We start from the raw sequence: 25,459 nt of genomic DNA on the forward strand, positions 1-25,459 counted from the left end.
ATAGCCACGTCTGATTTGCCCAGATGGAGAAAGTGAAGCTCGGAGGAATTAGCGATTGGCCCGAGGTTGCACAGTGTGCTGCTGTCAGATCAATTTGTGGAAACACCAGGAGAGGGTGGCCCCCGGGTGCTTTCTCGGGCGCCTCCAGCCGAGTCACGAGAGGAAAGCCGGAAGGCCAAGAATCCGTGAAGTCTCATTCCGTCCACGTGCTCCTTCCATGGAGTCCCAGGATGGTTCTCCCAAGGGATGGCCCCACAGACACCCTGGGGCTGCAGATCGGCTCCAGGGCACTGCAAGGTAGGTGCTAACCTGCAGTTCCGAGCACCTCGTCGCCAAGCCGGGGATGCCAGCGCAGGGGAGGCACAAAGCTCTGTGTTCTGCTCACTGCCAGGAAACAGGGGGGCCTGATCAGTGACTGTGGCTACTAATAAATCAAAAGCTCTAATTGTCTGTCAGAGAACCCCCGGGGGGTGGAGGGTGGGCATGGGCTAAGATATGCAAGTTGCTGGGCAGCATGTAACCCTTCATGACCCCAAACATCTTGTCGCTGTTCCCGTGATTTGTTATCTCACCCGGAGCAGGCTGGGGCCACCTCACCTCGTGGCTGCTCGGCCTGGGCCAGGCCAGACAACAGGGGCGACAGGCAGGGGGCCGCAGGGGACACTGCCACAGCCTGGACACACAGAACCGCAGCTGGAGGTCTTTACTCTCCCGCCCCTTTTCTTTCTCTGTTCCCTCCCGGAGTAAGTCTTGGGCTTGCGTCACTGAAGCAGAAGACAGGGACATTTCTAAAAGGCAATAAATACCGTTTTCCTCTCAGGGTAAATCTTGGGTATCAAGATTATCCAAACATAGGAATATAACTAATGAGATTTCTGGAGATTCTTCTCAATCCTACGTCTACGATATCTAGGAAGATATTCTAAAACTTTCTAAACCACTAGACATCTCAGTCCCTGTCAGTGCCTTTCCCCGTAGTCATAATAATGACAAGTGCTGGGACTCTTATTTTGATTAAGCTGAGAAAGTCTCTCCCTTTCAGGACCCTTCTAGAAGAAAAAAGAACACGTACATATAAAAAATGTGTGTGTATATATATATATATATAATCGATTTCATGTATAGATTCTATTATATATATGTGTGTATATATGTATGTATATTTATTTATGTATGTATTTATCTAATTGTTTCATTAAAAAACTCTCTGGATTCGAAAGCAACTTCAGAGTGATTGCTAAAAATACATTAAAAAGCCAACATGTTTTATGTGCCCACACTAAGTTTGCAATAGTTTCTAAGCTAGTCCAGTTGAGAGTTGCATCCCAAGCCAGAGTTGGGAAGCTTGAAAACGGAGGGCAGGTGGCCATGGCGCTGGGGCCCAGTCCTGGGGAGGCCAGAGCAGACAGCGACGCAGAGGTCGGGGGCAGAGGCTGACCCTGGTGAGGAGGAGGGAAGGAGTCAGGTGACCGTCGGATGAGAAGCTTGTCTCCAGGGAGCAGGAAGCTAAGGCAGCTAAGTCCATGGCCTCAAATTTTCTTCCTGTAGAGACTGAGCCGGCTTCCGGCACCTCTGCCCTGTAGCTGGTGAGGGGGAGGAAGGAAGCTTCCAGACACATGTGACCAGGCTTTGGGAAAGTACTGGGCAGTGCAGGAAAAAATCCTCTGTTCCCTCTCCCATGCAGAGAGGTTCTGATTCTCCCTCCCGTGACTCTGAGCTGGACTCGGTGACAAGTGTGACCTGTGGATTGTGGCAGAGGCGACGTCACATAACGCCGGAGGCTTGATCAGAAGACGTGCGCCTCGGTCTTCTTGAAGACTCGCTCTGGGGGATGTCAGCAGCCACAGAGGCCATGCCACCCCTGAGACTGCCATGCTGGAGAGGCCCCACTGAGGGTCTCGACAGTCCCCGCGAGCCCAGCCGTGCAGCTGTCCCCCCCGCCCCCGAGGCACCAGCCAAGTGGGTGAAGCCATCTGGGTCCCTCCAGACCATGCAGTGGTTGCACCTACCTGACCTTAGTCAACGTCACATGGAGAGAACTGCCCCTCCAAGCCTGCCTGAATTCGTGGCCCCCCAAAAATAGAAACAATGAAATAGCGGTTTTGTAAACCACTAAAGTCGGTTTAACATTGTTCAGCAGCCATAGGTCACCAGAACAAGTAATATCCACTAAAGCTGAACATACCCACATCCTATGACCTACCAGTTCCACTCCTGGATAAATGTCTAACCACATTTACCTTTATTTGCACCAAAAGACATACACAAGAAGGTCAGAGCAGTCCCAACACAGTCCCAAACCAGAAAGAACCCAAAAAAGGCAAGATGAGAATTATCCGTCTGCTTGATTGGGCTGGATGGAGCCAGAAAGGAGCAAGGGGAAGGTGTGGCAGGGAAGCCTGGACGGGCTGATTAGGGGAACTCCCAGTTAGATACATTTTTTTTTCTTTTTTTAGGTAAGCTCTACATGCAAAATGGGGCTTGGACTCATGACCCAGAGATAAGAGTCACATGCTCTAGCGACTGAGCCAGCCAGGAATTCCCGATTAGGTGGTGGCAGGGCACTGTGTATGACGCGAACCAGCCCCTGGACGAGGGGGCACCCCCACCCCCATCCCGTTCGTCCGCAGCCCCTCCCCGAACTAACCCCATCTTCCTTATATGTCTGTGTTCTCAGCATTGCAGACTCGCAGTGTGCGGGGCCTTGTGCCGGATGATAGGAGAGAAGAAAACAAGGACACAGAGAGAGAGACCCAGGCCAGGGCTGGATGTGACTGACGTTTCAATTCCCACAGTGTCCAGGCCGGTGCATAGGAGGTGCTTCAAACCTTTTTTTTTTTTTAAACCGAAGAGGGTAAGTAAGCCAGAGCTAGTTGGTTTAGGAGGTCCCCCTGCGAGGTCACCTGGAGCTGCTGTGAGCCCCCCTCTGTGTGCAGTCGGGTTAGAGGAGACTCGCCTGTGAGAAACTAGCCCCTGGTGCCCTCTCGGTCGGTGGACAGAAGCCAAGGTCTGTGGACAGCCTTCAAAGGCTGACGCCCCTTCCCCAGCATCCCATGATGCTGCCATCATGATCAGCTCCAGGCACAGTGGGCCCATCTAATAATGCACCATCATAAAAAGGCAGGCGGATCAAGGGGGGCAAGGTGGAGTTCTGGAGGCTGAGGAGGGAGTTCAGCTGACCCCACAGGTAGAAGGAAATACGCAGTAGGTGCATGGCATCTTACTGGGTCTATTTACTGGGCCTGCTTTTGTGCTCTGGAGGCAGGACCTCTGGGCCTTAGAGAGCCAGGGTGCCCTGAGTCTGGGCAGAGCTGAGCTGGGATGCCCCTCATCTGTCTGCTTCCACTGCAAGGGCAAACCTCTGTGATCCACATCCCCCTGACCAGCTGTAATTTAGAAATTGTGCGTGGTTTAGAAAGTGTATGTGTACACATACACACATATACACACATGTGCACGCGGTTAATAGAATGCAAATTGTGCCTTGGCATCATTGATCTTAATGGTAATGAAGTATCTTTTATTAGATAAAAGATTAGAAATTAGACGGGCGCCTGGGTGGCTCAGTCGTTAAGCGTCTGCCTTCGGCTCAGGTCATGATCTCAGTGTCCTGGAATCGAGCCCCACATCGGGCTCCCTGCTCCGCGGGGAGTCTGCTTCTCCCTCTCCCACTCCCCCTGCTTGTGTTCCTGCTCTCGCTGTGTCTCTCTCTCTGTCAAATAAAATCCTTAAATAAAAAGATTAGAAATTAGAAAAAAATAGTTACAATTAGAAATGTGCAACTAATATCGTGTGTGATTGGGAAGGGGGGTCTTGTAACTCTTAAAGGCTCAGAAACATAGCCTAGTGCAGGCATAGACACTGAGAATTCCAAATGAAGGGGGAAAAAAAATCTCACGTGTGGGACTTCTCCATGCCAATAGAGGGCGCCCCTTACCTTTACAAGCGTCCAACAGTTTGGGGTTTTTTTTTTTTTGGAGGGGGTAGGCAAGACCCTGAGATATATTTAGTGTTTGTTTTGTTTTGTTTTGCTGTAGACTAGGGCATTGGGTGTGTGTGTGTGGGGGGGTGGTAATTGGTGGCTAAAAAATTAACAAATGAATATTGCCAAAATGTCAAAGCCCTTTTGGGTGGAATAGAGCTTAATCAACTTTATCTCTCCACTTAATCCCTAGGTCTGCCTAGATTGACCTAAAGTCCTTAGCCAGGTCCCCCCACCCTTGGAACAGAGCTAAGAGTTTAGGTTAACAGACTGGGTCGTTGTATATTTCCATTTCCCACGCAAGTGTGCGTTTATGTGTGACCCACTACACGCGAGGGAATAAGCAATTCTATGAAAGCCCACTAGAGGGAGCCAAATGACTGCTTTAGAACCATTCACTGCAGGGTTCCTCTCTGGGAAAAGGCTTTGGTAACATTCATCGACATACCCTCCTTCCTCCCCTTCGCTTCCCCTCCCCGGAGATTTAAAAACTCAGAAGTATGCACAAACAATGAATCATGGAACACTATATCTAAAACTAATGATGTAATGTATGGGGATTAACATAACAATAAAAAATTTAAAAAAAAATAAAAACTCAGAAGTAATCCTAGCACTAGAAATGCATATTCTGTATTTTATTGCTTAACAACTCACTTTAAACAAAAAAATAAGTCTGCTGCAGTAAAGCATTTAACAGTGTGAAGATTCTCTGCCCTCTTAATAAGGAGTAGAATCATTGAAGAAATCTTGCCTTAGGAAGAAAATTAAATTGTGGATGCATAGTGAGGAATAAATTCAGTCAAGTATATTGGTGGGCTAGGAGTTGAGGGTGGATGGAGAATGATTTATGATTATAAACAATTTACCCAACTGAGTTGATCACTTTTCATATATTCTCAACTAACAGCATTTTATGCATCTGTTTTATTGTTATTATTATTATTATTTTTTAAAGATTTTATTTATTTATTTGACAGAGAGAGATACAGCGAGAGAGGGAACACAAGCAGGAGGAGCGGGAGAGGGAGAAGCAGGCTTCCCGCCGAGCAGGGATCCCGACGTGGGGCTCGATCCCAGGACCCTGAGATCATGACCTGAGCAGAAGGCAGACGCCTAATGACTGAGCTACCCAGGTGCCCACAAATAATCTTTTTTTTTTTTAAGATTTTTATTTATTTGAGAGAGAGAAAATGAGAGAGAGAGAGCGCATGAGAAGGGGGACAGTCAGAGGGAGAAGCAGACTCCTTGCTGAGCAGGGAGCCCGATATGGGACTCCATCCCAGGACCCTGGGACCATGACCTGAGCCGAAGGCAGACGCTTAACGACTGAGCCACCCAGGTGCCCCTGTTTTATTGTTATTATTATTATTATTATTATTATTATTATTATTATTATTATTGAAGTACAGTTGGAATACAGTATTGCATTTGTTTCATTAGAGTAGGACAGAGATATTTGACAATTCTGTACATTACACTATGCTCTCACCGCAGTAAGTGTAACCATCTGTCACCATAAATGTGATTACAATATTATTGACTATTTAAGCATCTGTTTTAGAGAGGACTTGACCATGAATTTTTCTTCTTAGCTCTGCATTAGGAACTGCATAGACAAATGCATCTTTCCTGCATCTGTCCTGCTTCAGACCTAGGAGACTATCCGTTGAGATCAACAGCTTTCTCCCGTTGGCATTGCCCGTGACCAGGCACTCAGCATGCCAGGAACTGCTGGGGAAATGGGGTATCTGAATGCCAGCCGAGTTCTTTTAAAATAGACTCCCTTATTGATACCCAACCTCACCTTTCTATCCACAGCCTGGGGCTAATGGGTCCTTCTTCTGAGACCCCACACACTGTTACATATTACAGCTCCAATTCCATTATGTAGTTATTTAAATCTGACTTCCTTACAAAGCCGTCAGCATCTTGAGGAAAGAATCTGGTCTTGATTTTCTCTGTAGCCTCAGAACCCAGCAGAGTGCAAGGCACATCCTAGGACTTAGTGTTTGTGGAATATATAACATCTTTACGAACAGAGTGTAAAATAAGAAAGAAGAGAAAACGGGTATTTACTATGTGCTAGCCTGGCTCTAAGCATTAGATACATGTTAACTCATTTAATCTCCAGAAATAACTTATGAAATAGGTACTGCTATTTTTTTAAGATTTTATTTATTTACTTGAGAGAGAGAGAGAGCTATCAAGAGACAGCGAGAGAGGGAGAGAGAAAAAGAGAGAGCACAAGTGGGAGGGAGGAACAGGTTCCCCACTGAGCAGGGACCCCCCCGAAGTGGGCCTCCATCCCAGGCCCCCAGGATCATGACCTGAGCCAGACAGACACTTAACCGACTGAGCCACCCAGGCGCCCCATGGGTACTACTATTATCTGCATTTTAAAATTGAGAAAACTGAGGTGATTGATAAGGATTAAGTAATTTTCCCAGGGTCCTAAGTGGTATAAACTGGGGTTTGAATCCAGAAGGCCGATGCCAGAGCCAGCACGCTCAGCCACAGTCCCACGAACAGCAGCAGCCGGGAATTAGAGAGAGGGGGGCTTTGCAGATCCTTCCCTGCTTACTGCCCACACATTAAGCTCACAATTGCAAAACACCTGGAGTAGAGCAACATGCAACTTACCGTCAGCCTTAGGTGGGGCCCAAGGCTACACTGCTATAATGAGATCCCCTCCCTTCAAAAGAAATACAGTGGCTGGAAGAGAAGAAAACCACTGGTTTCTGACTCCTGTAATAGTCTGGAGTGAGCGTTCCGGGCCAGTGGGCAACTCTACCCATGTGGTCATCCAGGGCCCGGGGCTCTTCCGTCCTGTGGCCCTGCTGCGCCCAAGGGCCTTGTCCTCTCTGTGGCTGGGGCGTGGCCACACTGCGTGCAGGTCACACCCAGCAGGAAGGTGGAAGAGAGCACGGGGGAGGCACACTCCCCTGTCTCAGGTGCCCCAGCTTTGGGGAGAACTTGGTCGCAGAGCCACATGTAACAGCCGGGAAATGAGGTCTCACGGGGCAGCCGAGCACACGGCTCCCAGTCCATTACCGTGGAGGAAGGCAAGGGGGATCTTGATGAGGAGTTTGCTCTCTCCACCCCGCTCAGTGCTCAAGCCTGTGCCAGCCAACATTCACTTTCATAAGGACAGACACCGTCTGCTCATTAAAGTAGAAGATAATAGTACATGGAAGAGAAATATATACATATTGAATGACAGATGAGGAGTTTTAAAAAATTCATAACTGGAGGCTATGGATGCTTAGCCATGACACCAAAACCATAAGCAACAAAAGAAAAAAAAAACTAGAGGGCACCTTGGCGGTTCAGTCGGTTGAGCATCTGCCTTCGGCTCAGGTCATCATCCCAGGGTCCTGGGATCCAGTCCCGAGTCGGCCTCCTTGCTCAGTGGGGAGCCTGCTTCTCCCTCTGTCTGTCACTCCCCCTGCTTGTGCACTCTCTCTTTCTGTCAAATTAATAAATAAATAAAATCTTTAAAAAATAGAAAAACTGGGCATCATCAAAATTAAAAACTGTTGTGTTTCTGAAGACACCCTCAGGAAAGTGAAAAGAAAACCCATGGAATGGGAGAAAAACCTTTGCAAATTATATATCTGAGAAGGGCCTTGTGTCTAGAATATGAAAAGAATTATTACAGCTCCCGTATAAAAAGACAAAGAACCCCGCTTTTAAAATTTGGCAATCTGAAGAGCTATTTTTCCCAAGAAGATGTACAAATGACCAATAAGCACATGCAAAGTGTTCCACCTCATGAACAACCAGGTACAGGCAAATCAAAACCCATATAAGATACCTCGCTCCATATCCACTCAGACAGCTGTATTAAAAGATGGATAATAGCAAGCGTTGGGGAGGACGTGGGGAAACTGGGAGCCTCATACCCTGCTGTCGGCAAGGTAATACGGAGCAGTCACTTTGGAACACAGTCTGACACAGGGTTACCATATTCTACCTCAGTATACATCCAAGAGAAATAAGGACATATGTCTACACAAAAACTTATACACAAACGTTCACAGCAGGATTGCTCATCATGGCCAAAATGTGAAAACAACCCAAATGTCCATCCACTGATGTGTGATACCTGTATAATGGAATATTATCTGGGGGGGGGGAAGGAGTAAAGCAGTGACATGCCGACAACATGCACGAACCTCAGAAACATGATGCTAAGGCAAAGAAGCTAGTCACGCTGGACCACATACTGCACAATTCCGATTATATGGCATGTCCAGACCAGGGAAATCTGTAGGGACAGAGAGCAGATTCGTGGTAGCCTAGAGCTGGATGATGGGGAAGCTGGAGGGTGAGAGCTAAGGGGTCTAGGTTGTTTTGGGGGATAATGGAAATGTTCTAGAACTGACTGTCGTGATGGATATGGTATATGGTAAGTACACCAAATACAGACGGTCCCTGACTTAGGACGGCTCAACTTACAATTTTTGGACTTAATGATGGTGGGAATGCGATACACATTCAGTAGAAACCGCACTTTGATTTTCGAATCTTGATTTTTTTCACTAGGCTGACGGTAGACAGTGTGATCCTCTCCCGTGATGCTGGGCAGCAAGCTGCAGCCCTGTGAGCCATGCGATCAGGAGCCACAACCATTCTGCACCGGCCATTTTGTTTCTCACTTTCAGCAGAGTATCCAATAAATTACATGAGATATTCAACACTGGGTTATAAAATAGGCTTTGTATTCGATGATTTTGCCCAACTGTAGGCTAATGTATGTATTCTGAGCCCATGTGAGGTCGACTAGGCGAAGCTATGGTGTTAGGTGTATTAAATGCATTCCCGACCGACAATATTTTCAACTTATAATGGGTCTATTGAGATGTAACCCCACTGTAAGTTGAGGGAGATCTGTATACTAAACACCACTGAACTGTAAACTTGAAATAGGTGCCGTGTCTATGGAATGTTCATGATTCCTCAATAAGCTGTTAGCAATCAGAAGCAGCTAGAACAAAGGGCTCCCACTAACAAGATGAAATTCATCATGGCTCCAAGTAACATCCAGCTCCTAGACTCTGAAAACCCGCTGCACCAGTGCCGCGTGGGGGAGACACAGCTTGACAGTGACCCCAGGGAAAGGGGGTCAAAATTTCAGCAGCTCCCAAGTTCATTATGAACAAACAGCAGGACAGAGCTGCCAGGAGAGTTAAATATGCTGAGCTGAAGGGGATCCCCACCCAACGGAACTTTCGGTGGCTGTTCAGAGCTTTAAGGCATAGGGTCCTCTGGAAAACGTGGTCAACAAAGACGTCGTTTAGTTCTAAATTCACTATCAGGAAAATTGCACATGAAAAACTAAGTCTCAACAGCAGTTACTCCCAAGGCTTTGATGTCCAAGGGGTCTTGCTGGTGTCCCTCGTTGTCACTCAGGGTCTGAGTGAGGACGGGCTGCACAGATCTGAAGGGGCAAGTCTCACAGTTTGGGGCTGTTGGCAGCCCTATTGCTAGGCTTCCTAATGAAAAAGGAAGGGGGGGGAGCGTGGGCGGTGAGTCGGGAATCAACTGGGTTTGCAAGAGGAAAATCAAAATTAGAACAGGTGTAATATTTTAAAAATATCTCCCAATTATGCTTTCTTATCAGTAAATAAGTCGTCTCTCGCTCTCTCTTCTTCCCAAAATGTCAGCCTGACTTTTCTTCATTTGTACTCCACCTGTCCCCCCAAAATAATCTGAAGACAGAATGGAAAGTTTGAGCCACATTGAGGACTTAATTTCATGTTTCCAATGTACCTTTGAGCTCTCTGGCATAATTTCATGTTTCCAATGTACCTTTGAGCTCTCTGGCAGAAGGAAAACAAAATTACTTACATAGTCCCCATTTTTTAGGAAGGAGAAAACATATCACATTTTCAAGATATAAAAGATTTACCGACACAACAGCAAAACGAATTTTCTGACATGAATCTTGGTTTTAGGGGATAAAATGTAGGTAATGGAAAATCATTTTCAATAAAGCAGCATTTTATTTGGTATGTGTTGCTCAGAAGTTACTGACCTTTCTATTATTTCTACCAGAAGTCCACATATGTCAGAAGTCCACTCAAATAGCTTAATTTCTGCTATAATCCAGCCAGAAAAATAAATAAACCAGCAGTTATTTATGTACCTTGTATGTCTCAGCACTGGTGTGAATGAAAGAAGAGACAGAGAAAATAAGAATGGAATTTGCCTTCTAGAAAATTCCTTGGAAGGTAACAATAACACACAGGAAATCATCTGAAACATGAAACAGAAGAAACTCAGATACTGGGGTGGGTGGCAGCAAGGCATCTTACTTTTGTCGTGTAGGAGTTCCAGAGGAGAGATCACCGAGAACCACAGTGGTAAATAAAGCAGAGTCAGAATGACAGTCTAGAAACCCAGTCTCAACAGTTCTGACCAGCCTTCTCCATAAAGAGGGCAGGAGGCTCACACCCATGTAAGAAAGGCTGGTCCCATGCCAACGAGGCCAGGGAGCAGAGACCACCATGCCATAGGCCTCATTACAGGACAGCCATCCCCCAGAACAGATGCAGCCCCACCCAAACAAGACAGTCTGGAGACAAAGGAGACCTAAATCCCTTGGCCACCCCCGGCCCCCGCCCCTCTTAGCATCCCTGCAGCCTCAAAGGGGCCAGGTGGCACTGAGGGCAAGTCTGCCATCCAATCCTGGGAACTGGCATTTTTAATGTGCTCAGTTAGAGATGTAATGACTTCTTGCTTCCCTTCGCCAGGCTGGCATGGAGAAGGTACAGACAGCCAAGCGTGCTCAGTGTCGCTTAGCAAAAGCTGAGAAAGCTCAACCAAAAAGCAACCTCCTTCAGAATGACAAGGATTCACGAGAGAAAAAAAAAAAACCTGGATGTTCCCTGCTCTTCTTCCTGGCCGTCCCTGCTTGGTCATGACTGCAGGGTTGTAATAGCCACAGACATGGGCTACATGGCTCTTTTTCTCAACTCAGGTGTAGTAATCAATCATAGCTACTTCTGCAAAGACGAAGACAATGCATATAAAGTTCTTACACCTGATATCTGACTCATAGAGGTGTCACTGTTGGCTGCTAAGACCCTGTTGATTTCTAGTGTGTTTGTCCCTCCATCTGGCATTCCTAGTCCCTCCACCCCTCGGAGCAACATTCCAACCAGAGGTCTCCAGAGATGCCAGGGAAGGTGAATTCAACCATACCACCACTCAGCCCAGCAGGTGTCTCTGTAACAAGCCAAGCGGTGGCCTGAAAATCCCCAGAAAGTGGACAGGGATGCTTCAGTAAATGCCAGGATGTCACTTCCAGGATCGCGATGCACAGTCACATCGTCTACAGAGTCTGCTCACCTTCCAGGCACTCTGCCTCACCAGGAGGAAGCAGGGAGACAGCCATTTGCACACTTCTCCATTTCCACTCAGGGCCCCCTCCCCCTGTGCCGCCCCATGGCACACTCATCAACCATTCTGTTTCAGAAGGTCTGAGGGAGGCGGAATAGTGGACCCACCGCCAGCCCCTGGGACATGTGATTATGCTAGGTTCCACAGCAAAGGGATATTAAGGGTGCCGATGGAATTAGGGTTGCCAATCAGCTGATCGAAAAACAGATTATCCAGCATGACACTGGTGGGCTCTAAGTGACCACAGCATTCTTAAAAGTGGAAGAGGGAGGCAGAAGAAGAGAGGCAGAAGGAGGTGTGGCTACAGGGAAAAATGGTCAGAGAGATGCAAGGTCATGGCTTTGCAGATGGAGGAAGGAGGGCAGCACACCAAGGAATGTGGGCAGCCCCCAAAAGCTGGACAAAGCAAGGCAAGAGATTCTCCCCTAGAGCTTCCAGAAAGGAACACATCCCTGCTGATATTAGTCCAGTGAGACCTGTGTCAGACTTTCAACCTATAGACAGCGAGACAATACATTTGTACGGTTTTAAGCCACCAAATTTGTGGTAATTTGCTACGGAAACCATAGAAAATGAATACAGGGTCTTTCTGCTCATCATCTGGTGACCCCCATTCTGCTTCCCAAGGTGTATTTCTCAGGGATGTGGCACGTGTCATCTCCACGATTCATTCTTTCATCCTGGTGTAACAGGCTCGTTGAATACTAAGTCCCTATGCCCCACAAATATGGGTGAAAGTGTCATCACACATGGGAACCCAGTGAGAGCCTGCCCTAGAAGTACAGAGTGGCCAAGAAGGAGTTATTGGAGCCGGCAGTTATGGGCGTGTTCAGGGGTGGCCAAGAGCACCCATATCTTCCTCATAAACCCTTCAGTGCGTGCCAACCTCATCATCACCACGGACCCTATGAACCCCAACGTTTAAAAGATTATTCTTTTCTATTTTTATTCATCAGAGATACATATAACTTCCAACCAAAGCTTGTGATTAGCCTGAAATGGCCCGAGCTCGAAATGATTCATAGCATTCCAGGCAAAAACGAAGCCAGGAAGCTTTAGAAATTCAATCTTCAGTAAATGTTTGATTTTTCTAATTTTGACTTAATATTTAAAATACTTGGTGAAGCCCCATTACCACCTCTACGTCTTCCTAAAGGCCTCAGATTGAGAACTACTGAAAATATTTCATTTGTGTGATCCATTTACTCCTCAGTATCTAACTCTGTTAACGCAACTGTTGAGTTTCTGGGTACCTCTCAGCTCCCTAGGTGGCGGGGTTTTTCACTGTATTGGTAGATTCACTTCAAAGTCAGCTTGGATTCTGATCTGTCAAAAGTGTACAGCAATGGTGATATCCATTGTGAGCCTTGGGGACTCCATAATCTGATACTGAAACTCCCCTCCGTCTGTCCCCAGGGAAACAAAGGGGCTGAAAAACAAATCCTCTACAATCTTCTTTTTTGGCCATAGACTCACATTACAAAACTAGTTAAAGCACATGCTTCTGGTTTATGGGAGTGTAAACTATTAGATCCCCGGTTGAAAACAGTTTGGCATTAGCTATCTACTGAAGTTAAAGACATGCATACCCTATCACCCAGAAATTACACTTCTAGGTTTATACTCAAAGAAATGTCTGCACATGTGCACTAAGCGACATGTGGAAGAATGCTCATAGCATCGTTCATAATGGCCCAAACTGGAAACATCCATGGGGAAATGCTACATAAAGAGTGGGATGTTCCTATAATGGAATACTATACAGCAATGCATGAATGTTGCTACATGCCACAACATGGATGTATCTCTCTTTGTAGTGTTGAATAAAAGAAAGCAGATAGATGGTAATGTTCTGTGATCCCATTTACACAACACTCAAAAAGCAGATGAAATCATAGTTTCTAAGGATTCAAGCTTAGGAGACATAATTCTAAAGAAAAAGAAGGAAATGAGGGGCCTGAAAGGGGATGGTGATCGAGAGGGGGACATGAGAGGGGCTCCTGGGGCACTGGCCATGTTTTACTTCTTCACCTTGGTGGTGCTCATCTTAGTAAATCTTTGAGCTCTGTATTTGATCTATTTTTCTGTCTGCATGCTTTATTTCACACTTTTAAAAAGAAAGGTTAAAATTCTTATTCTAAACGATTTCCTTTAAAAATGCATTACATCTGAAATTTTCTTATTTTATGATTTCCCATTATAAAACATACTTGTGAGCAAAAGAGAACAATCAGAAAAGTGGGAAAAATCGCTTTTAATTCTTTCTCCCAAAGACAAACACAGTTAACCTTTGGTATATTTCTTTCTAATCTTTTTTCTATAATTAGTTTTTGATGTTTTTATTTCTTGTTGTAGATGGCCATATTTCTTTAAATCTATATTTTAATGTTTTTCACTTAACATTATCCTGTATGCATTTTAAAAGTAATTGCACACCCTTTGCATGATTATTTTTAATGACTATGTATTTTACTTAACAATGCATCATTAAATGACAAACCAACTTGAACAACATTTAGGTCATTTCCTCTTTTTCTACTTGTAAATAGTGTCATGGCGGAACTTTTGTATACAGTCTTTTACATATTTCAAATTATTTCCTTAGAATTGATCCCTAGAAGTGGAGTTTCTAGAGCCAAAAATATTACCTCTCTAAGATGTGAAACATGTCCCTTTTCCAGAGTCAGAGTTCAGGGAATTTACCACGTCCAAACAGGTTCATTTAAGTCCATTTAGAATAGCTCCTCCCAGAACTGGGTCAACAGGTATGTGTCAGTCCAGTGGGACCACTAAAATTGAGTTCACATCCTTTTCTCTCTCTTGCCATTGAGATGCAAAGTCCAGGTGTACTTAGAGCACCCAGTAAAATTCCTTAAAGGTGCAGAGCTATGAGCTCACCAGTCTCTAAATGCTTAGAGCAAGAATTCTGACAAGGTTTTTAGAGTCTTCCTTGTGAAATGAGAATATTGATGCTGATTTTGGAGGAATTTATGTGAGCATAAAGAATATAATGCATGGGGGCGCCTGGGTGGCTCAGTCGGTTAAGCGTCTGCCTTCAGCTCAGGTCATGATTCCAGCATCCTGAGATGGAGTCCCGCATCGGGCTCCCTGCTCAGTGGGAAGCCTGCCTCTCCCTGTGTTCCTCACTCCACTCGCGCTCTCTCTCACTCTTTTTCTCTCAAATAAACAAAATCTTAAAAAAAAGAAGAAAATGCATGAAAAATATTAAGTATAGTGTCTGCCACATAGACTGTCTACACACATGAATGCTCTTCCTTCCTTTTTTTTTTTTTTCCCTGATACTCATCTTTTTCCCCCAGTGGTGACAAGATCAAGGAAGAAAGAGAAAGACAAGGGGAATTTTCAGAAAAAAATACCACAAAAACTTTAACTTCCAAGTATATTTTATGAGGTGCATCATTTATAGGATGTGATTAGAGAGGCTTTCTCCCCAAACCTTGCATTCACCTGGACTGCTACCATACCCGGGAGTCTAACCATTTGAGTCATTCTTATAAGCTAAGGAATGGTCACCAGATGGCTGAATCATTTGCTTTGTCATAGTTTTGCATAGGGTAGTGTTTCTCCAATTGTGGTTATTGGACCATCTTAGAATTACCTGGTGTATTAGGGTGAGTAAAGCTAGATGCTGTAATAAACAGTCCTGAAATCTCAGTAGCTTACCAGCACAGAACTGCAGTTATTGCTCATCTCATAGTTCATTACTAGGTTGCAAAGGGTGGTCTTCCCTTCCAGGGGCACAGATTCTCTCTACCTAATGTCTCTGCTATCATCCAGGGCCTCAGCGTCCTCTGCTAGATTCTGTGTATCCTGCTGGCAGATAACAAGAGGAGAAAGGGTCAGTGTTGAGAATTCAAGAGGGGTTTTAGGGGCCAATGCTAGAAGTCATCTACATCACTTTTGCTTACATTCTATTGTTAAGGACTCAATTACACAGTAGAGCTCTGTTTAGCTCTATTCAAGAAGAAAAGGAAACAATTTTGGTGATCTCATTGTATACCTGGGGTGACTATAAATACATGAATTTCAGTATACATATTTGTACTATACTTATACATATATTTTTTTTAGTGGGCCTGAAAAAAATACTGAATCAAAATCTCTGGGGCATAGGAATGTGACATTGAAACATGATCTTCATGGACACTAAGCCCGGAGCACTGGCCCAGAGGTGGCTTTGATGGCTCCAGCACAAGTGACAGGGGCAGCCCTGTCATTGATCTTACCTTAGATGCCAGGCTGCGTACCCAGAGTATTTTTGCAAATCTTTTAGAACCTGCAACAACTGTAGTGTAAGGACTCCCAGGATGGCTTGCCCTCAATACTCAGATTCCAACATTGCATTTAGAGTGGGTATGGCATTTGCCAGATCCTTTTCTCAGCAGTTTTATTCTTCCTCAGACAAAGGGAATATTGTAGGGCTATACTGAGTAACAGTAATAGGAGCCAGCCCACATAACTCAAATCCATTTACTTTAGGGATATTGTTGAGGTCAGTGTTCAAGACACCACTTTATGGGAACACATGGAAGAAATTTCTCTCAGGTGTCGGTACCATAAAGAGTTGTTTTACTGTGAGAAAGCAGTTTATTTGTATTTTACACACCATAAATCATGACATTTATTGTGTTTCCTCTTTGCAATAACTTTTGGGAAGTTTGGAGCCAAAATTTTAGACCATCTTTTGCAAGTGTACACAACTTAGTCCCAGTATATCTTATTTTCCTACTTTTAATTCGAATATTTATTTGTTTTCTTAGCTTGTTAAAGCGTACATCTTTGCACATGCGACTTCATTTCTATTTTCAATGAGCAGGTCATAGAAATGGATTTTTAATTATTAAATAGGATACTGTGACAGAAAAGTGAACAGAAATATTGGTCCATGGTCTTTTGACCATGTTTTAACCCAAGAGAAATGTTCCCCACAAATGACACGCATGAAGCTTTCATCACCCATTTAATCCAGCACCAACTGACTTTCCTCAGAGACCTCAGAAGAGAATCACTAATTAAAACCAGATGCACCTTTCCAAGATCACTCTGTCCTAGTCATGGTTTCTTTTTCTGAGGCGGAATCATCTTTTTCTGAGCCCAGAGATAGTACAGAACCTAAATACCATTAGGGAGTAGAATGTTGGGTGAACAGCTCTTGGCTTTGGTAAGTTTTGCTCTCTGTCCCAACTTGTCCACAATAATGTTTAAATCAAATGGTGGAAAGAAAGCTAGAGAAAATTCACGTATTTTTAAGACATTCTAAGACCATTATTTAGTAAAAAATTTCCCACACTGAATTTAATAGGTAAGCTATGGAAGGGATTAAGAGAAAGGTACCCCAATATCCACTCAGTTAACTAAAACTTACTGGGCATCTGTTTATGTTCTAGTGCTAGTGGCTTTCACGTTATTCCCATTTTACACACATGCACACACATGAAACAAGCACACCCTCTGGGAGGGAGGGAAGTATTAAGAGAATGTAGCCGAATTTCCTTTGGCAGCTCTACCGACCATTGATTTTTGAGAGATGTCGCCTCCAAAAGCGTGGTCTTTACCTTCAGCACCAAGGCCAGCACACCTGGCTCTTCTAGGTTCCCCTTACGCTCCTCATTCCGGGAACTCTCACGCCCAGAACTGCAATAAAGAAATGTTCTTTGTCAATTAAACCCGTCTTCCTTATTCTTAAAAACACTTCATAAATTGTTCTTCATGCAGTGGTCACTGCTACCAGCAGGAGAAGTTTCTGACAAGGAGAGATGAAAATTTATTGAAGACCTGCCTCTTTCTGAACATAGGGGTGCGCAGGCCCCCCCACACACACACTCTCACTCACACACACACGCTGCCAGATGGGCTGTATGTTGGCTGAGTTCTGCCCTCATCACTCCCAGCACCTCATAGCACCAGGAAGCAGTGAGGAAGAGCATTCCTTTCCTCAGTTCCCAACAAAAACTGACACCCCAAAAAAACTGCACAGACTGAGACAGAAGGTGGGAGAGGACCGCAAATGCTCAGGGCTCTGGTTTTCTGAGATTTGTCCTTCTAAGAGCTTTTTATCCTTTGGGTTTGTGTATAACCCTTGACTGTAAGGCTAACAAACTAACAATCTACCAAAAAGATTGCCATTCCCAACTAAAGTAATAAAAATGTTCTGAGGGAGACAAATCGGACAATTGGCAACATTATTCCCATTTCATGGATGAGGAAATTGAGCCCGAGACGTTAAACTACTTGCCCAAGGTAACTCAGTGAGTCAGTGACAAAGGCGAACCAAAAAGTCAGATTTCGTCTTCCTTTCTGCAGGTCTTTCATCAGCAAGGTAGATATAGTTGCCAACTGCCTCCAGGAGCCCCAATTCTGTACCCCTCCCTCCGGCCCAATTATCTGAAAACCAAAAGAGTAAAAAAACGAAAATGAGACGGAGGTCGGCAGGGACGTGAGGCCGCGGATTGCTGCCGCTTTCTTGCTTCCTTTTTTAGAAGCTAAAATCGACTCTGCTCTTCCTCGTTGACAGCCCCTTGCCTGCGGCGCGACTCCTGGCCTCGGCGGGGGTCCGCGCAATCTGGGCGCCTCCAGCTGCCCCTTCTCCACAAGTCGCCAGCCGCAGAGCTCAGCGCCAAACTGGGACGGAGCGAGGGTGCCCGGGAACCCGTGCCCGTGGCCCCGCCGGAGCCGCCCTGGGCGGCGCTGCTTGCTCTCGCTCGCCCCAGTCCTGGAGCTCAGCGGGAGGCAGGGAGGCCGGTGGGCGGCCAGGGAGTCGGAGGGCTGAGCCCGAGTCCCGGAGCCTGGGCTGTGTGGAGCGTGGAGCAACGGTTTCCCTCAGCCAGCTCCCTCCTGGGTTAGCACTCAGTGCCAGGGAGCAGCACGGGTCTTCTCCCCCGCCCACCCAGCCCCCCGCCCCAAGCGCACCCGGGCCAGCTTCCATCTGATTAGAATGTTTCTTCCATCTGATTAGAATGACAGTAGCTTTCAAGTCATTCATTATGAGAAGAATTTTAGTCTTAAAAGAAAAAAGAGGGTCCCACTGTAATTGTGAGTTGTAATAAATGCAAACTTCTGGTGCCTTCCTCTGCAGTATGTAAGACAGTAAAAAATGTGTCTCGTCCAAGCGCACCCCCTCCCCAAGCCCATTGTGAAGTCAATCGCTAACAAAGGGGACGTGTGAATATTCAACACCGAGTCTTTCAGTTGTATTTTCTGGAATCCCTGAGTCGGCTCTTTTTTTTTTTTTTTTAATCGGCGAATACCTGTTTAAGTTTTAAAAGCACATGGAAAGAGCCCGCGAGCGACCATATAATTTGATTTGCCAGGCAATCTGCAGAGCGATCGCACATCATTTATAATGTTCATTGAGCATTTTGCCTAATTGTGTCTGTCTCTGAAAGGGCAGCGCACCCCCTCCCGACCGCGAGCAGCACAAGTGGCGACATTCCCATGGAGCGGCCGCGCGGCAGCTTGTCGCATTCAGCGCGGGCGGCCGGGCCGCGCGCTTCCCCGCCCAGGCGACCGCGAGCGCCTGACACTAATAGCTCGCGGCTCAGGTACGAGCGGGCGCCGCGCTTGACTCCATTCAATTCACAACCGGCCGCGCTTGCAGGTGTCGCCTTTTGAAACCTTCATTCAGGAGGCCGCTGTTCACTTCTCGCTGCGCCGCGGGTTTTGTAGAAGCGCAAGAATGGGGCTGATTATTCCCGTGCCCACATGCCGCCCCCACACGCCCCCACCCCATCCGGCGCGAGGCTTCCCTTGGCCAAAAGAGGCGTTTAATTAGTTCTGGGGCCGCAGAGAGCCAGCGTGGCCGACAAAGCCCGGCTCCCCAGGTAACCCCGGTTCCCTGCGGCCCCGGGAGGGGGCGCGCGGCGCCAGAGCACCGGCCTCGGGGCGCGCGCTGCCTCCCGCGCCGCCGCGGTTCCCCCGACCGCCCGCCGGCTCTCCAGAGGGAGGAAGGCTCTCTCGCCGGGCTTGGGTGACCTCGGCCGTCAGCTCCCGCGGCCCCCGGGCGCGGCCAGCCCTCGGCGCTGCGCCCCCTTCCCGCCTACTGCCAGGACAGCCGGGGAGATGGAAGCTTAGTTGGCAAAAGACGGTGGCCGTAGCTGTCTTGCGCGTGGGTGTTCTCCCGGTTACGTGTTATTCTCCCCCTCCCCTCTCTCGGGGACACATTGGAACAATGTTTCGGGGAGACACTTTCTCCCTTTATCCGCCTCTGCGGCTCTGCGCCCGGTGCGCTAAGCTCAAGGGCGCAAAGCCGGGCGAGGGAGATGGCCAATGTCTGCCTCACCGCCGCGGCCAGGGACGCTCCTTCCGCATCAGCGGCTTGGGCGCCTGCGATGGCCCAAAATACAGCTGCCGGCAGCACCAGCCGGGTCGCATTCCCTGGGCCGCCCGCGCCACAGGTACGACCACCCCCTCCCTCCCCCACCGGCCCTCGGAGGGCTGCACGCGCCGGGGCTCGGCCGCGCCTGAGCCGGGATCGCGCCCCCGAGAGCTCGGCCTTTTGCTGCGGGCCGCGCACGGCCGCGGGGGGAGAGGGGACGGAGGCGAGGCACTGTCTTGCCAGACACCTGCGTTGTACCTTTCAGGGCGGAGTGGGCGTCGGCCGCCAGGCTGGGGCGGGGGCCCCTCCCGCCTTATCATTTGATTTCCGCGAGCGTCTGAGGACGCCGGCACCCATTCGTTCCACTCGCTGCGCTCTGTGAACGAGCCCGGGGCGGGCGGAGGGGGCCGGGCCGGGGGAGGGCCGGGTGGTCTCCCTCCCCGCCCGCCCCGCAGGCAGAGCTGGAGCACAAGTGTTGGGATTCCCACGGACCGGCGTGCTCTGCGGCTGGAGGCCTGGCACCCGGGGCCCGGGAGACGTGGCGGACACAGAGGGGTTTGTAGACAGGGTGACCTCCGCGCTCCCTCTCTGAAAGGGCCTGAAAGGAGCCGTTTATGGCGCATTACCAGTCAAGGGCTCAGGTACCAGCGCCTTGTGTCGGGAAGCCCCAGCGGCCGCCCGTGCTGCAGGTGTCAACTATACAAACGCCCCCCCGGGGGGGGCTTCTGAGAAGGGGCCACGGGAGGGGCGCCCGACAGCGCCAGCGCCCGCCACTCGCCGGGTTTAGTTTTTTCTCTTTGGCGAGAGCAGCCAGCCTGGGGTGCAGGCCCAGGTCCTAAGGGGCTGGTAAAGAAAGCAACAGGGACAGGGGACTACAGCAGGTTATTTATGGGCTTCATTTGATGGAGGGGGGAGTCGGGGGAGGCTTTGGGCCTCTGCCCAGCCCCGGCCCGGTTTCATGGCTGAGGGCAGAGGGAGGTCACAGGAGACACTTTGAGTGGAGGCGAGGGCTGTGCCCATGTTGGGGTGCTTGGGCCCCCAGGGGCCTGCCAGATTTAATTTGAATTTCCCAAGTAGGTCCATCTTCTCCTTGTCGGTCTTCCCGTGCAAAGAAGGGCCTGAGGCTGAGTGCACCTTTAACAAAGGTGAAAGTAGTGGCCTTCTCTGGCCTCTCCCCAGCGCCAGTCACTCCCTGCCCAGAAGAAACCAAGGAAGGTGCCATACCCTCAGTGGTAACCCCTGGTGGGCCCCTCTGTTCACCCAGAGGCCCCTCAAGCCAAGACCTCAAACCCCTCAGGTTGGTTTCTATAAAGCAAAACCTGGAAATGGTATTTTCCTTTGGGAGGAGATTGTTAATGGAGTTTACTTTCTAGGTTGGCCCTCAGAAGCCTTCACGGGGCCAACATACTGTAGAAAAATAGCACAAAACACTGCCATGATATTGAGATAATTTAAAAAAAAAATAACAAGTGGTGTTTAATGATTTCAGGGACAACTTGAAAAAGAGAATGAGGCAGACACAAATTTTAGGTGTGTCTGAATGAAACTTCTGGGTACTCCCAAAGGTTTTAGAGGTTGTCTGCCTTATTTCCTTATCTAATATTACCTGGAAACTTCCTTTTCCTTCTTGCAGGCGCATCACCATAATCACTTTTATATGAGTCATCTATCATTACCATTAGCTTTTGACTGAATAAAATTGAGAGATTTTCTTAAAGTAACAGAGAAATTGGACAGAATGGTGAAAAGGATGAAGATGGGTATGTGTCTGAAAAGAATAGTTTGAGAGGAGGATAAAGGGGAGAGAATAGATTTCTTATAAAGTGAAAGAAAGGCCTTCCCATCTAAAAAGCAAGGCACAAATCACCCCTGCTTTCACTATCATCACATTCACAACTAAATTTCTTGAAGAAGTTGCCCAAATTAGGTGTCTTGATTTCCTCACCTTTATTCGGTCCTCAGCACATTGTATTCTGGCCCACATTTTCACACTGAAACTCTCTCTTTTTAAGTTTTCACCAGTAACTTCTATGTCTCCAAATTAAAGGATAATTTCCAGACCTTATCTTGTCTAAAATTGCAGCAAACAGGCCCACCATTCATCCTGATACTAAGAGCAGAATCCCCCATATCATTTTGTTTCTCTCTCTTCCCCATATTCAGTAAGTCACCAAGTCCTAACATTCTCTTTCTAGAATATGTCTCCCATCTGCCCAGTCACTACCCAGCTCAGGCCTTCATAATCTCTCAGCTGCTCTCCTGCTACAGTCTTCTGATTTGTCTCCCTTCCTGCTGGTAATCTTGCTTGGCTCCAACCTATTCTCCAGACTGCAGCCTAAGCATCCTTCCTAAATGGCCAAGTCGATCATGTTACCCCCTGCTTAGAACCCTTCCATGGCTTCCCCATTCCCTGACTACTTAAGTATAAATTATAAACATGCACTAAACATGTGCTACTGGACTAGTCAATTACATACATTATCAAGAATAACACATAGGGGTGCCTGGGTGGCTCAGTTGGTTAAGCGTCTGCCTTCGGCTCAGGTCATGATCCCAGGGTCCTGGGATTAAGCCCTGAGTCCGAGTCGGGACTCCCTGCTCAGCAGGGAGCCTGCTTCTCCCTCTCCTCCCTGTTTGTGCTCTCTCTCACTATCTCTGTCTCTCTCAAATAAATAAACAAAACCTTAAAAAAAAAGAATAAGACATGATTTTAAAATAATGAGATAAAAATATAGATTATAGTTCAATATTTTCTTCTCATACCCAGTGGATCTTCTTATCCACCCTGGAAATGATTGGTCTGTGTTAGGCCGAACTCCTTAATACAGCCTACAGGGTCTTCCTTGATCTAGGCCCTGCCCACATTTCCATTCTCATCACCTCTCTTTACTTCATCCTTTATAAACTTCTTTTATTTCTTCAAATGCCATGATAATCATTCTCTGTTTGTCTCTGGTTCGCATTTATTTCAACCTCTATTCTCTGTTCCCACTAGTCTGTAAGCTCCATGAAAAAAAAAAAAGATCTGTTTGATTTATCATTCTGTCACTAGTGCTTATCACAGTTCCCAGCACAGAATAGATGTTCAATAAATGTTTGTTGCACAGATGAACAGGATGCTTCTCAGAGACAGTCATGTTTGCCATAAACAGGCTAGAAAGCAGAGAACACTGGTCCAGAGAAATAAGAATCAAGCAGAGGTTGCAGAGGGGAAAAAAGGAGGCACAGGAAAGAGGATGATAGTGTCCAGGCATCTTTCTGGATCGTGGTGCATGAACTAGGATACAAATTAGGCTGCTCTATAAAAGAGTGTAAAAATAGAGTGATTTAAACGAGATGGCAGTCTACTTCTCCCTTACAAAAACAAAACAAAACTGGATAGGTACTCCAGGCTTGGTGTGGGATCTAAATGATGTGGGAGACTCAGACTCCTCCTGTCTACTCTTACCCATCCCCAACCTGTAGCTTTCATCTTATGGTTCCAAGCGGCTGCTCCAAACCACTGCCCTGGCATTCCAACCAGTAGGAAGAGGGAAAATGGCAACATTGGACATGCTCTTCCCCAAAGAGTGAGCCTCAAAAGTGAATATCACTTCTGCTTACGTCCTAATAGTTAGAAGTTAGTCTCATAGTCACACTGAGCTACAAGGGTCACTAGAAAATGTAGTTCTTATTCTGGGTGTCCACGTGCCCACCTAAAATCGTGGGCTTCTATTACCCAAGGCAGAGGGTGAGAATGGATATCAGAATTTTCAGTATCTGAGACATCTGGTGCTGCTGCCTTCCCGAGGCCTGGCTAAATGTCTGCTCTTGGATCCTAGGACACTCCCTGTATCCCACGCCATAGCCCTCTTTTAGCATTTCAGGGAGTTCAAGTTGGTTTCTGTGACTTGAAATCAGATATTAAACCAGTACGCTAATTTATTATTTCGGCGGTGACACCAGGTGAAGTGCGACAACACAGGTGTAACAGATAAGCCAGGTCACACTGCAGTAGCCACCCCAAATCTCAGGGGCTGAACACAAGACGAGTGTGTTTCTAGTCCTGGTTCCCTGTTCTTGGAGGATTTTCGGGGGGGGGGGCTGCTCACTGCAGTCACTCAGGGTCCTTCCGCTCCAAAGTGTGTTTCCCACGGTCACCACAGAAGGAGAAGCAAAGAGTACACTGGCTTTTAAGCCCCCTCCCAGAAAGGACATGTCACTTCTACTCCTCTTTTATCACCCCAAGCAAATGATACGGCCACACCCCACCTCAGGGATAGCAGGGAGGTACACGCTTCTCATCCGCCTGGAAGAACACGCGGAGATCCGTAGCGTGTCCCGCGAGCTCCCCCAGCACGGTTGCCTACCTAACAGTGGGAGCTTGTCAGGTTGCCGCTCACTGTAAAGCATAACCTGATCCTTCCGTACCTTCCCCTCTTCTCTCTCAGGTCAGCCCAGTGAGGGAGGAAAAGTGCTGTCTAAGTACTGGGGACCTTTAAGGCCAATGACAACATAAATCTCTCCTGTCATTTGAAAAATCAGGGCCCACCCTGATGTCGTGAAATGGATGACGCGTTGGCAGCTTTGGTTCTGCCCAGGACATCCTTCACACTCTTAGGCATCTCTGCACGTTTTCTTACTCTGTCTTGGATTTTTATAGTGGGTTTGTGCTCACGCGTGGTAGGTTTCACGCATCTGAAAAAAGAAAGACCCAAGGACCAGGAATGTGCGAGAAGGGAAGATGTTCTACCCTGAGGGAAATACAGGGAAATAGGCTTCCACGGCTGGCAAAGGCTAGATAAAGGGGAGAGATTCAAGGGGCTTGAGGAGATCTCCTAGTGCTCCCAACATGCTGCGATAAGGCCTCATTTTAAAAATTCATCCCTGTGATTTACGGCGTTACCTTTCAAGGGCACTAATAAAATGCCAGAGAGATGAGTACTTGGTTGCTATGTGTTGCTCACACCTTAGTGAAGCAGATGTTTTCCTTTATGGCCTCTGGCTGAGATCAATGGCCCTGAAGTAATTGGCTTTTAAAGAGGGCAAAAAGGATAATTTGGAGCACTGGACATTCTTTGAAGACACGGGTCTTGGTGGGGCATATATGTGGTCATCGTGAGGCCACTCCATGCCTGAGCGGAGGCAGGACTAAGAAAGAAGACACAAAAAGGCAAAGTGAAATGCTCTGACCCTGGGCTTGCTTGAGACGGAGCCGGCCACATCCCATGGATCTGCTGGCACCTCATCCCCTACAGCAGGGGAGACCATGGGCTACTGCCTGCCTTGGCCTTTCTCGTAAATAGATTCAACCTCCCAGCAACACTCTTCTGCCCCTCCTCGTGTGGTTGGACTCAGTCAAGACTCACCTAACTCAATATCATTATCTATATGAAGTTCTTGGGCTGAGCCCCTAAACCTCCACAGTAGGCCTCACTACACTGGATTAAAATAATTGCTCCCCTTTCTTACTACCCCAAGGATGTCTTAAGGCATAGAGACTGTATCTTGTTCATCTCTGTATCCCCAACATTAAATGGAAAAACGTGGACATTTGACTCAGGTGGATCTGAATGCCAGTTGGAGACTACTGGTCTATATAATGCCAGATGATCAATTACATTTTTTTAAAGTCAAACGGTCTTGTTTTTTTTTCATCATTGGGGATACAGAGATCCCCAACATCTTTGTATCCCCAACATCCCCTTATTCTTATGTAATTTTAAATACATTCCAAATAGCATTCCATATTTTGA

General features: G+C 47.2%; 1 protein-coding gene and 1 long non-coding RNA gene across 3 annotated transcripts in view; one reads left to right on the forward strand and one right to left on the reverse strand.

Annotated features, from left to right (window-relative positions):
- Positions 1–20,109, reverse strand: LOC118535950 (uncharacterized). 2 transcript variants are annotated; one of them, XR_013449013.1, is made up of 4 exons: positions 19,983–20,109; positions 16,966–17,044; positions 15,074–15,223; positions 1–384 (listed from the first exon to the last, which is right to left on the reverse strand). It is a non-coding gene; the product is annotated as an uncharacterized LOC118535950 (long non-coding RNA). The 2 variants fall into 2 exon arrangements; XR_013449014.1 differs by lacking the exon at positions 1–384 and adding an exon at positions 3,551–3,727.
- Positions 19,362–25,459, forward strand: part of PTF1A (pancreas associated transcription factor 1a) — an 18,866-nt gene continuing 12,768 nt past the window's right edge. The window contains exon 1 of the transcript XR_004917431.2: positions 19,362–19,803. The gene's annotated coding sequence lies outside the window, so the exon portion shown is untranslated. The remainder of the gene's footprint in view (positions 19,804–25,459) is intronic.

Source organism: Halichoerus grypus, chromosome 6, assembly GCF_964656455.1.
Source record: "Halichoerus grypus chromosome 6, mHalGry1.hap1.1, whole genome shotgun sequence".
Taxonomy (NCBI): domain Eukaryota; kingdom Metazoa; phylum Chordata; class Mammalia; order Carnivora; family Phocidae; genus Halichoerus; species Halichoerus grypus.